This window comes from Ceratosolen solmsi, unplaced genomic scaffold (assembly GCF_000503995.2).
Source record: "Ceratosolen solmsi marchali unplaced genomic scaffold, CerSol_1.0 scaffold10, whole genome shotgun sequence".
NCBI lineage: Eukaryota > Metazoa > Arthropoda > Insecta > Hymenoptera > Agaonidae > Ceratosolen > Ceratosolen solmsi.
Window position 1 is genome coordinate 21,447,273 of NW_011948412.1, and position 13,913 is coordinate 21,461,185.

At 26.3% G+C, this 13,913-nt stretch overlaps 1 long non-coding RNA gene across 1 annotated transcript; it reads right to left on the reverse strand.

Moving 5' to 3' along the window:
- Nucleotides 1-7,044: 7,044 nt before the first annotated feature.
- On the reverse strand, nucleotides 7,045-7,417 carry LOC105362112 (uncharacterized). Its single transcript, XR_912868.1, has 2 exons — nucleotides 7,345-7,417; nucleotides 7,045-7,219 (listed from the first exon to the last, which is right to left on the reverse strand). It is a non-coding gene; the product is annotated as an uncharacterized LOC105362112 (long non-coding RNA).
- Nucleotides 7,418-13,913: the final 6,496 nt, after the last annotated feature.

Consider the following 13,913-nt stretch of genomic DNA (forward strand, 5'->3'; position numbering starts at 1 on the left):
TATACGAATTACAACCAGGTAAATTTAATGTTTAAGTAATACACTTTTTCTATAATAATTCAATTTCAAGACTTATTTTGTTTCTGTTTCATATTCTTTTGTTTTGGAAAAATATCTCAAAGAGATCATATATAAAGAAAAGAATCATAAAACAAAGAGTTATTTCTAAAATTATAACAGTATAAAAATTACATTTCGTAAATTGTTTCTCTAAATTTTACAATTCTTTAAATCAGGAATGAACAAATTATTTTTCAATGATATTTCAATATTAGAATAAAATTGTTTATATAAATAGTAAAAGAAATTTAATAATAGAGAAAATAGAAAAAGAAAAAGATATATATATATATATATTATATTAATCATAAATGTAACGAAATTATGATTTTAACCCTGGATTTTAGTGTAAAGCTCACTCTGCTTGTGGTATTTAGAAGGTAACGGTGGTAGAGATTGACTAGCATTGACCCACAATTGACTGTAAAAATTTATAATTATGAAATGGATTGTAAATTTAATTGGAATTATTGCATTCCAAATGAAATGTTAATTGTCTATATAAATCGCGTTTCAGAATAATAATCTATGCAATCAATATCTGCAATCTAATATCAAAGTATTTTTTATATTAAAATTATGAATATATAGTTTTTAAAAAAGATTGTGAATTAAGTAAATGATTAAATAGATAAAAAAAGATGATCGAGTATACCTGGGCTGAAAGTATTAAGAATATTTTGAAAATAAAAATATTAAATATTACGCAATAGGCTTAGAATATAAAATATATTTATCTAGTGTGATTAATTGAAAGGAATATGTTTGTTGCATTATGAAAAATTTTCAACAATGGATTATAATATTACTAATATTTTATTTACGATATTCCTTTATGAAATTTAGCAAAGCTTTTATCAACTTTGGCCAATAAATTTAGAAGCGAATACAAGAAATAGGAAGAATTTGCACGATAATCAATGATGTATTAAAATTTTATAATTTTTTCTGTTAAGTTGATTTTAATCGAATTGAAATTAACTTAAAATCTCCTTTTCGTTTACATTACGAATGAATTAAATGTATACAAATGGAAATTCATTATCCGAATTCTGAATAATAACAGTGTGAGATTGTAGCTTGTAAATTATTTCAACATAAAAGAACGCTTAAGTAAGCAAACTTGATAAAAGATGTTTAGTCATTTATCCCGTTGGATAAAGCATGCCGATGAAGTTTCACGTTTCCGAAATCCAACAATCTCGTGACTTGGGCAAGTTGAATATCTACTAATCCAGTTGTCACATGACAGTGAAATTATGTGTTTTGAGTATATGGTGGAATATGGGAGTATTGGTTTCTCATGCAACAACATTTATGACATCATGAGCTCGCTGCAAGCGATAAATATCCAATTATGCTTAAGTAGGGCTTTGTATTGATTTTGTGTTGATAAAGAGATTTGTTCGGATTGTCTCTTAAACTCTTAAAAATATATTTTTCGCTTCAATTCGAGATTTATTGATTCAACGAAAAAGCATTTTTAAGGTTTATTATGCTAAAATTTCATTGCCCTTTCAATGTTGCAAATCAATGTCGCTTTTATAATTTAGCAATATTCTATAAAAGTTAAATCGTCTAATATGTTTTATTCCTAAAAAATTATAACATCGAAGGAGACTATTGTAATAATTCTTTATACTAAATATAACATTTAAAATATTCATTCAAATAAAGATAAAGTTATGAGAAAGAATTACAAGTTTGAATTAGGTTTGCATCTTTCATGCTTTTAATTTTAAATTTACTGACGCGCGTAGTTCATTCTTTGGAGTTCAATAACGAATTAGCCCAAACAAAATTACTAATAAATAATAATTTTCTAATTGAATATTGATGACACTGATATTTTACGACTACAAAATTTCAAAGTATTCGAAGAATTATTTAAAATATGCTGGTGCTACAAAATTACATTGCTTAATGACTTCTTGCCATTATTATATAACTATAATGTAATTAATTCTGAGAACAAACATAAACAGTGTCATAATTTGTAGATTTACTAAAAGTGATAGAACCACTTTTCATTTTACTTAATCGGCCGAATTTAAAAAATTCTCTAGTGTTAATTAATCGGTGCTGCATTTAAAACATTAAAGTTTAAATGCACCTTAAACCCGAAAATGAGGAGAACTTAAAAAAATAATCATTTACTTCTGCCTGTTCTGTGATATAAAACAATTAATACCAATTTTTTTTTTAAGAAAAGTATCTTATTAATGTTAATTGCTATTTCAGAATACTAGCATTAAATATAATTAACAATATTCTTTAAGTGCATTAATGAAAGTTTTTAACGCGTGAAACAACTTTTTCAAGATTTATGGGATACAGTTGATTAAACGATTTATGTTGTCGATAAAGTCAAACAATTCGTCACTGTACTTGATTTAAAAGATTTAAAATTTGAACCGTTGAATTTAGCATGAAATAAATTATAGTCGTTTATCACGAATTGAAAAATATTTATTGTAAAACATCGATTCTTTTATTAAATAAATTAGTAGATTCCTTTATTGACCAAAGAATTTATTCATATTTGCGATTTATATCAATTCATATTAGATATATTATTTAAAAGATAAAGAAATAAATATTGTGAATCTGAGATATTTTCCGTTCTAAAATGAATCACGTTTAAAGTTAATTGTTTAATAAAACGTGTTTTTTATAATAATATTTTTTTCGATATTAAATATCTAAAAGTTACATTCTCAAAAGGCAAAATGTACCATTCTATGATAAGATTAATGGTTCATATTAATTTTATTACGATGGTTATTCAAAAGCAATTAAAATAAGTCATTAATTTATAGATCGATACTGAAGTCGAATTAGATCATTCCATGAGGTATTAATAAAATATTTTAAATAGCACAATAAATTAAGAGTGTTTTAAAATTTCTAGTTTGTTTTAAGATTTTATTTACTATAATTTTATATAATTTTATATCTGTATTCGTAATTAGCTGATATGATAATAGATCATGTATACAAGCAATCGACTTTCTTAATGGCGTCTTCAATATTGAACTAATTTAATAAACATTAGTTAAAAATTTACAGAAAATCTCCATTAAGTATAAGCTTACTCATTTTTACATATTATTATTATAAATTATTGCTATTCAATTATAACAAATTGCAAAGTAACTGTACATATAAAATTAATCAATAAACTGTAAATACATTCTTACCAATCTTTGGTCTCATTTAAAGAATACTTATTAGTGCACAGATTTATTTTTCATTAGTTAGAATATATACTACCTTAGAAGGCTTATTCTTATCGATTAATTTTTTCAAACTAAAAAATAGTAAATAAAAATTATTAACAAAATATTATATTTTATTAAAGAATAAATAAAGGTAGTAAACTTTCCCTTCATTCGGTTAAACAATGAATTTTTAATAATCAAACATTTTGTATTCGAACACGCAAGATTTATTCTCCTAATTTTTGGTATAAAAGAAAGATTGAAAGCCCATTATAAGGAATCGTCTCATATCGCGTATACTATAAAATTAATATTCCATGATTTCTAATAATTTTAATACAATAAATAGTCTTTGCTAATGGGTTCGGTCGGTAATGCAAGCCAAATGTGCGAAAATCGTTCGTAAGGTCGACTTGGCCTGGTAAGTCAGCAATCTGACAGCGAGCGACGATGGCTCTCATAAGGCTTCGTCTTATACTCGAGGACAAGGTCGAGGATGACCCGACCGTGGATCAACGGACTTTGTTACACGCGGCTTGTCGCATTTAAGACCGAGACCTCGATTTCTCATGTGCTATTTATACGAAAGGTATTAGTGGCGCACTTGGCCATTCTTGAATATTCTGCACTTTACTCTTAGAATTTGAAGTATTTGTTGAAATGTCAGAAGAATTAAGGGCGTCAACGTCATTTGCTTCTTGAATTGTCACTTCTCGAAAGCTCGAGATATTTGTTAACAAGGTGGAAAGTGTGACTACATAAAGCAAAGTATGTTAAGAATGCCAGGTGATGCATGTTTCTTATCCTGTGTCATTGTTAAAAACGTGGAAAATGAGATTGCTTTCGACAAACAAATGAGACATTAAAAATGATGTGTTATGAGTAATTTTATTTTAAAATTTATTACACTCTGATTGATTTGTCATTTAAATAAATTTAAATCATACGTAAAGTTTTGTTAATAAATTCATACTTTACTATCATAGAATTGTATTATTATAAAATGGCATCATTTTCTTTTCATAATATTATCGAATTTTCCGTATTATAATGTATAACAATAACAAAAGCGTTGTAAAGATTTATAAGGTCACAAATTTTCTTCAACGACATAAAAACTTTCTCTCTGCCTCTTTCTTTCATGCACATATACATTAAATTGTTAAAATAAATTAAAATACGTATTTATTTATAATTAAGTTTCTTAGAATTTGTAGAGTCGAAGATACAAAGAGCATACATAACTTTAGAATTTTCTATTATAAACTACAGATGTATAATTTCACTTTTTTTTTTTTTTTTACAAAATATTTACTTCTATTAATATTATCAATATATATAATGTTTAATAATACGTATATAAGAGATATTAGCGACCGATAAATAAAGAATGCCAGATAAAAATTTCTAGATTAAATATTAAAATTTTAAAACGCTGTATGCGATAAGGTACGCCGCCTCGGAAAAAGCAATTTGCTGTGCCAACTGGCACTTGAAGTCGGATCGTCTGTAACAGATAAAACAAATGATTAAGTTTTTACGTGACATTTTTACTTTTGAACGAAAATTTATCGATGTGAAATACACTCATCGTTGTTAACAATCAAATGTCCAATTTTTGTAAAAAAAAAAAAAAATAAATAACAACAAACAAAAAAACAATCATTGTTAAATACATTTTTTTTTATATAAAAATTTAAATCCGTAAAAAGTCATTGAAGGCTGGAGTCACATACCAGATACGAGCATAGAAAATTTTGAGATTGTCATTGCAAATGCAATTTTTGAGAGAAAAGGGTTTTAAATTTCAAGCAGCAGTTCTCCAAAAATAACAATATCAATTTTATTTTCAGACTTATACAGGAATTAAAGATCCATACAGAAAATTTTTGCCTTCTATAGTCTCTTAGAAAATATCAATTTGTTGTTGGCAGTGGGTTTTATTTCCGCCCAGATCGCGTTTGTACGTACTTATCAATTATATTTATCCCGGTTCTCGACATTCTATCTTTGGACACTCAGGCTGCAACTTTTTTTTCTATAATGTTTTCGAAATCGTCATTAATATTCCTATGAGTTAATTAAATATTGGAGTACTTAAATATATAAGTATTTTATCGTAATTATGTTACTGAATGATCTTTTTGTTTCACTTTATAAATAGTAAATATTGTGATAACCCAACAAATGGTAGGGGAACGAAAATGAAGTATTACAACAATGATGATTGTTAATAGAGTCAATGATAAACAAATAAAAAAAACAAACTTCTTATTTTTAAATACAAATAAATAAGCTTACTTGACCACCATTTACATGTATTGAATTTCAAATTAATTTTTTCTATTTTCTTATTTGTAAGATATTATTCCATTTTCTAATAAAGAATCTCTTAAAGCTCATAAAATTACCTATTAACGAATAAATACTGTGTTTAATTAAAATTAATTTATGACATTTTTTAAATATATTTTAATAAAAATAAAAAAATACAAACACATAAGATGAAATAAATAATTTAAGAGTCGTTATTCGCAGATACAATATATATTCCAGTAACCATCGATATTTGTTAAACTTCATGCAATTCTTAATAGCTCTTGATATTGGCACTTAAAATAATTTTCTATATCAAGCCATAAACTTTGTTTTAAATTTCTGTTTACACTAGTAAAATTGATTTAAGTAGTCTCTCAGCAACAGCATTGAATATTATATTAAGTTTTATCTATTAAATTTACATATAATAAGAAAAAACTTTTCACAAGCACTTAATAAGCTTTCAAATTATTAACAATTTAATTAAAAATCAATTAACTAATTGATCGACTAATTTCAACTAATTGACTAAAATACTAAATACAAAACGTACTAACAAAAATTTTAAACTAATTTTACTATTCTTTACTTTAAATAAATTTTACTCACACAAAAAATGTATCAAATTTTTAATTTCAAAAACGCTTCTTCTATTATTCATATAAACCATTTACAACATTTTTATAGGATAAATCGAAAATTTAATTAGTTTTTGTTGATTTTAAATTTATATTTTGAAATTTATTTATATTTAAAACTATCAGTTTTCTTTTATTCTGCCAACATTTTCCTTTCTTTTTATTCGCGCAAGATAAAACTAATACGATAGAAATTACACTTATTATTTTGCAATCGTGGCAGTTTTCACTTAATGAATTTACGTTCTGACATTATTCTTTTTAATGAATCGCGATAAGGTGAATGAGAATAAATTTATAACGCTTTTAAATGAATATTTTATAAGAAAATTTGCCTTGACTTACAAAGAATTTTAAACATTATATTAATCGTGCGTGTATATAAGAAATAATTTTATTTGCATATGTACAATATTATTAATCATAATTTGTATCAGGTAAATGTATTGGGTACACTTTGTTGTAATTTTTAAAGTCTTAATTATTTATAATTGATAGTTAATCGATATATCGTGTCAAAAATTATGAAAATGGAAATTGCTTGATATTTTATTTAATTATAGAAGTATCGATCAATCGAAATAATAGAAATCAATAGAAATATCGAAACAATCATATAAAAATTTCGTGTTCTATGTAATAATTGCATTATAGTTTGAATGAAAAGTGTTAGGCATATTTTCAGTTTATTCATTGAAATCATACGTTCCATTCGACAGCTTTATTAGAATATTTAGTATATTTTAATTAATATAATAGAGAAAATGTTTCTAAGTTTTTACGGATGTTGGCGATAAGATGTAAACCTAGGTCGTGGCTAGAAAAGTCCTCCAACACGTAAATAAATGATTATGATATATCCATTTGAGTAATATAAGAATCATATCAACGTAGTTATCAACGCATATTTCCGTGCACGTATTTCTTCAATTAAAAATGAGGAAGCTCGGATGAACAATACTTCTCTGTCATTTTTGTCCTCTAGAAATATATAAATAACTTGTATTGATAGATACGTATTGACGTAAATATATGAACTCGCGGTATTTAATATTTATCGAAATTAAATTTATTGAAATATAAATATACAGTGTTACCACTCTTACTTTGTTTAATGCCGATTAACTTTTTTAGATCGACATCTTGGTAATGAATAGGTATATTTTTATCTTTTCAACGATATTTATTGCATCATAAAGAAATCATATTACGTATTATAAATAAAAATTTATTATGAAAATAATGTAATATAAAAAATGTAACTAATTGAGCGAAAACACGACAGTTCGTGGGCTCATTAATGCATTGCACGCAAATTTTTTATATATATTATATAATATTACATGTAATACACTAGTAATCAGTAGGTAAAATTTGATTTTACATACATTAAAAAATTAGTCCGCTTTCATAATTACAGTGATATTGGATATTTCTCTAGGTTCTTGAATCTCATAACGAAATTCCAATCAGAGAATTTTTTTTTTTTATTTCTACGTATATGCCAAAAATAAGCAGCAGTCCTTAATTGATTTTTATTCGCCATGACAACAAAGCTTATCCTAGTCATGCGATTAATTCCCACCGAAGCCCGCACGATTAGTAATTATCCACCAATGGATACGTTCGGCGATTATACAATAGGATTAAATGTAAATACACGGCGGACAACAATTACTTCCGGCAGTCACAAGATCGCGGGATTTCTGACCAGTAAACCGTCTGTCCTTGCTTTCTTCCAGGAGCATCGGACAAAAAACGGCGGTCGATTTCATCGAATTTCAGGACTCGTGTTTATTTAACGAGTGACCGTGGATCCATTTCCGGCCAGAGTGAGACAGTCTGCTAACACGCGGACTCTCGTGGAACCGGTTCTCGGCCTTAAAAATTTGCTGGACTTCTATTAATAATCCCCGAGGCGTAGCGCCATCTTGGCGTTGGGCGGAGATACGCATTATAGTCGCTCATATGCTAGTAAAAAACAAAGTCGTGCGTTTGATTAACCATGAGCGAGACTTGATTTAAATTTTGAAGCCAGTGAGTATCTTTAAAAATTCAATGACTAGAGGAAATATTGTTTGGTAGCTGGGAAATTCGACGCTTCCCATGTTGGCGCGCCAATACACTGAATAATCTGACAGGAAAGGATTAGATTAAACGATTGAGCACGCTTCTTTGCATCATAGGTACATAACAACTTACGAGCATGTATTTTATTAACATTAATTTAGTATCGATGATTACATGGTGCAATTATTTTTCCGTGAGAGTTGAGGTTGTTACGAAGAAACGTTACTACTTACCTTTTTGGATGAAATTTTTTTTTACTCAACGAGGATAAAGTGTAATCAGTTGTATATAAGGCGAGATTTTTTCTTTTTCATAATATAAATTTTTATAATATTTATTTATAATATTAATTACATTAAGATATTGCTTAAGAACCCAATTTTTTTAAATATTTTTTTTTAATTATTATTTATTTACAACGATGTGTATTTGTATATGAATATTGTAAAAAAAATCTAGCATCAGTCTAAATTTAATATGAAGCAATTCAGAAATTTTAAACTGTATTCGAATTTCTATGGTCATGTAAAATTTTAACAATTTAATAAAAAAATAATATAATGTAAATTCTATGAAATCTCATTAAAGTTAAACTCGACTGCTTTCTATACTCAAGGAGAAAAATTACCATTCGATTATACGATATATCATTTAATGTTAAAATTAAATAAGAATTTCAGAAAAAGGGTTAAAAAGGAGGCATTTTGTTTCATTATAATCTTTTTCTGCTGGCATATACGCATAATACGTCATATTAAAATAAGAAACATATACTACAAGGTGAAAGAGGAAAACGAAGAAAAAATCGTGACAATGATTATTTACACTTATCTACTATACGAGTCATAGCATTTTTTACAAAAATTTATTAACACAAAGTTTTTCTCGCATGTGTATTACAAGTTTTTTTATGGTATTTTTATCAATGAAATTTTTATATATTTTATAAGGAATACAAAAATTTTATTCTTAAAAATTCTAATTATTTCTTTTATTTCATGGCATTTTAAATTTTATTTCTACTCTTCGTTAGGTGCATTCTTATTCATTACAAGAATTAAAATATTTAATTTCACGATTAAGTTAATGTGTGAATCTTATCGTTGCTTTATTAACTTTCGGCTCGCCATATTATTAAATTAATTATTCAAATAAAAAACAATAAAATAAAATAAACCTACAATTTTATTTGAATGTAAAAAAAATTTTTTTAAATGATTCGATTAGTTTCTACTCATTGTTAAAATATGCAATAAAATTATTGGTAATAAAAATATCCACACTTTTTCTCGTTTTTCAAATGAATTGCCAAGGTTTTCAAAGAATAAATCATTTGATAAGCACTTTTAGTAGTTTACGTACTTTACACGCGGAAAGCGTTTAGAATTTCACGTACAGCACAAAAAGTGCAAATCTCGGAGACGGCTAATTCCATGCATACTTTTAATATCAAGCGTAGCTACAAAATTTTTTATTCGACGCTCCTATCGTCAACAAATTTTATCCAAGCATATCATTACATCCGGCCAATTATACAATTAACAGTAATACACGTTCGTTTATGACACGCGGGCACATAAGTTTTTACGAAAAGATCGATTTACAGTGGGCAAGAGTGATTTGACGTTGGGTATAGCTACGTAGAGGCTTAGCGGCCACAATCGTCGCTCAATATTCATACTTTCGTGGAATAATATTTCCGAGTTCGAGAGTCAACGTAACGCAACGATGTCCAAGATACATATGTCGTAAAAATATGAGGTATGGGAGAGACGTAAAGCTTCTGAGAAAACGAGGACGAAACAGTATTGTGGACTACAAGTTTCCAGCAAACGCTGCACATCCATAAAGATTAATTTGTGCAGAAAAAGTGATGGATATTGTATCGTGTTCCACTTGCCGCTCTCCGGCGTACTTTTAGAGATTTGCATGGCCATTTTCTGTGTTTCGCCGTCGGCAAAGGAATTCGAGGATACTTTGACGTTCCACATATCGCAAATGGATGTTGCTTCCTCCTACTAAGAGGACTTTTTACTTATTGGTGATTTTTGCTTATCCATTAGTTAGTTGAAGTCCTTCTTTCAGATTTTCTACATTTTATCCGCTACAAGTATTATTCAAAAAGTTTAATTTAAAAAGCTTAATTATCACCAATGAGAATTGATACATGCAAATTACTTTAATATAGAAATGTATAATAATAAAAAATCCATTACGTGCGTGTTTGTATGTATACATTATATGCTTAGGTGCGTTAGGCATAAAATTTGCTATAACACGCTAAAAAGATTTTTGCATGAAAAAGTAATTTAATAGCTGTGGTTAAAAAAGATTTGATTTGTATGTTAATGATATCAATTATGTGTAAAAGATTTACAAAAATTTAAAATCATTAATAAACGAAATATCTTGACTCGAAAATATCTCATGACACAAAAATCCAAGCAAAAATATGTACATACTTTCACGAAGTCTGTCGGATTATAAATAATAATTTTAATTCATTACTCCACAGAGATGGCATTACTTTCAAATTTGTTATATATTTGAAGGAACTGTAACATTAAATTTAAAATACTGCGTTATACAAATTAGATTACGAAGCATAAATATTTTATTTCATTATTTGCAATTATCAATCGGATTTCCATATTCAATTGGAATTTGTATTGGAACTATCTATGAAAATTAATTAATTCTACTATTTTTGTTATGGAAATAATACATTCTATATTAGAAAATAAGATAACGATAGTTTAATTATAAAACGACACTTTCGAACGGTCCATTGTACATTTTAAACAACACTGTCCGTGCTTAAATGTAAAATATATTTTGAAAAATAAACGCTTAAAACAACCGATAAATTTCATATACACTGAAAATAATGCATAATAATTCTTTAGCATTCGATAACAAATTTTTTTACTTTGCTTTTCTTTCGATTACTTCTATTATTGCTCTTATTGATTTGTTTTTTAGTTAAATGAAGATTTTTCAAATGTTTAAACTAGCGTTAGTACATAAAGTTTATTCATTCAGAAATGTATCACAGTTTTTATCATTATTATTGAATTTACATGCCAAAGCTTTTAAACTCTTAAATTACTTTTCAAAAATATGACACTTCTATCTCGACTTGATTTCTATTTGCTCGATTTAACATTATTTTTAGTTAATGATTAACGACAGTTTTATTCGAATAATTTAAAAATGTAAATACGTAAAAAAGCTATTTCTTAGAAATGTTAAAGCATTGTAAATGTTACATTCGTATGTAAAACTTACGACTTCGTTTTTTTTTAAGCCGTTAATTATAAAAATATATTTTTCTTGACATATGAACTGCAATATTAATATTATAAAAGTAATATAGTAAATGCTATAATAACAGTATTTATGAATTAATTTTTTCTTGTAATTTTAACATAATATTCGCATAACTTAATAAAAGTAAATATAACACGTATTTGCTCCAGAGATATAGTATTTTCATATTAAATTGTCATATCTAATAAATCTTCTCAATAGTCAATATAACTTACGACCTTCTGAAACAAATTTCAAGATTTAGTTAACAATGATTCGTAAGTAGAAAAAATTTTTGTTTTTAGATTTTTTAGTTTTCTATAACAATTTTCGTCCATAATAAATTAATTTTGATATTTTTCCGATAATCATCACTTAATATTACTCAAAATTTATTAAATTAAAAAATTTTTAAATTATGGTTACAATTTACCAGGATTTCTTTCCTTATCTATGATGAATTAAAAAACAATTAATTAATGAATTATAATTATTTAAAGAACAGATTCGTTTATCTTTATACGCAAATATGCAAGTAAGCACCTTTTCGTACATATTTATATAGTTTTAAAGATAATTTGCTTGTATTTTTTCCATATCAAACTATATTATATATTATGTTGAATTACATCATTTCTTAAGATAAAAAATAATTTAGATAAATTTATACAGTATTTACGAATTAACTTAATTTACAATAACATTAAAATGAATTGAAAAATATAATGCAACTATTTATTTAACAAAAATATAAAAAATATATTGATTCTACCGATAAGACTGGATATTCACATCACTGCATAGTTGATACGTATGTTTGTTTTAATTTTTCAAAATCTATCATTAATGTTAATTTTTACTAAATACGTATTATTTAAAATAAATACGCTTTAAAATATGTAGCTCGGATCCACTCGGAAATGAATAATTTTATCTTTATTTAAAATGTAAAGTGGATCAAGATTTTCGTATTTCAATTGGTAATATTGTTTTTTATTAAACTAATTAGAACATTAATTAAAATTGTTCTGAATTAAATAAAATGATGATTTATAATTATATATTGATTTAATAATATGTAATTAAACAGTATTATCAAAAAAATTTTCTAACTTTTAAATACAATTAATTACATTATCGATAATACACACAAGTGAATGCAGTAAGTTAAAATTATAATTAAAAACTTATTCATATATTATTAATTAAGAACACATATTAAATTATAATCATTATTTAAACATCATTTCTTTAATAATTCAATTTTTATCAAATTTATATAGTCACAGAGAGAGAGAGAGAGAGAGAGAAATACGCTCTCCCTCTCACTCAAAATTTTATTCAACAATCTCATTTATTCAGAAACCGAAATGATTCTTAATATTATGAAAAAATAATTTTTAATATATGTAATTGCTCAGGCTTATGAATCATAGAAATGGTTTCGTTATATAATGAAATGATAAGGAAAGACGTTTAATGTATCTATAATTTCAAAATATAATTGTTATTAAATAAAGTGAAATAATAACAAATAAGGATAAAGATTTTGTATGAAACGTTAAAAAAAGAAATAGATAAAAGTATATTTCCAGTATCAGGTATGATAATGCATGGCGGCTTTTATCCGTAACGGTAAGACATCTTTTTTATTTTTCTTCTTTCATTTTTTTTGGTATACAATAATAAAATTAAAAATATGAGACAAAAATACTCGTAGGCTTTCCGGCAAACGACAGAACTTACCTCATGGGGTATATAAATAAAGTGGCATTTACTGTATTGAGTTACAATGTAACGGGATAACAGGTATTACAGTATCAAGGTATCAGAATTCTTTTCTTTACTACGCATCGCTACTTTGCAGATTCCAAGTTGTCTACTTTCAATACGTTCCTGCGCTAAAAATGTATGCGAAAAATGCTAATTGCATCTTAAATCATGATAAGATTAAAGGTCAGCGCAATCATTTTTCTGTCTCTATGCAAAAAGTGTTCAAGAATACAAAATCATCATTTTCCACAGGAAAGATTCTTGCATAATATCACGTGTTTCAGTTCTTTCGATAAACGTATCTACGCGAGCATTTGCTTTGTGATTACATTTGTGGTTAATTTTTACAATTATCGCTTTTCATACTTATTATTATATCATTTACGCATGCACACATGCACACAAACATGGTACACACCCTTATTTATTCCATTTTTATTAAACGATCTCCGTCGTCGTTAAGTGGACAAGCGTTTTCCCATATCGCCAGAGCCAACCAATTGTTTCCTCGAACACAATTATA